The 619-nt window shown below is 33.9% G+C and overlaps 1 pseudogene; it reads left to right on the forward strand.

The window, feature by feature from the left end:
* Positions 1–309: 309 nt before the first annotated feature.
* On the forward strand, positions 310–416 carry LOC121494116 (annotated as a pseudogene).
* Positions 417–619: the final 203 nt, after the last annotated feature.

Below are 619 nucleotides of genomic sequence, written 5' to 3' on the forward strand. Positions count from 1 at the left end.
ATCAACATACCTTTGGCTACAGATTCACTACATCATCCTTAGAAGAAGAAGAAGAAAAAAAAAACGTAAAAAGAAATGCCCAGTTCAAAGCCCAAATTCCTGTTATATGGATATAAGATGTCCAGGTTGCTACAAGATTACCACAGTTTTCAGCCATGCTCAGACGGTGCTTCAACATTGTTGTGTCAGCCAACAGAAGAGGCCAGACTCACAGAAGGGTGTTCATCTAGAAGAAAGGATCACTAGATTATCCACATGACCTCTTGAACTTGTGTAATATCACAGAAAGCCCTATCAGTTCAGTAATTCGCCGCTTCTTGGCCTTTTGGCTAAGATCAAGTGTAGTATCAGTTCAGTAATTCAATTACTCTACCAAGATAAGGTAATTATGCTTAATTTTGTAAGGTATACACAATGATCAGCTATTTTGGAGTCAGATTTTCAATAAAGTTTTGATTATGGGCAATAAATAAAGATAGTACATTACAACTTAGAAACCAAATTGTAACTTAAAAATGAGGGAAATTGCATAAATTTACTGCCTGTTCAAATAAATTATTATCAGTTTTTCTGTGTCTGTTATCTGTTTTACATAAATAATAAATACTATAATTATAGG

Source organism: Vulpes lagopus, chromosome 6, assembly GCF_018345385.1.
Source record: "Vulpes lagopus strain Blue_001 chromosome 6, ASM1834538v1, whole genome shotgun sequence".
Lineage (NCBI taxonomy): Eukaryota > Metazoa > Chordata > Mammalia > Carnivora > Canidae > Vulpes > Vulpes lagopus.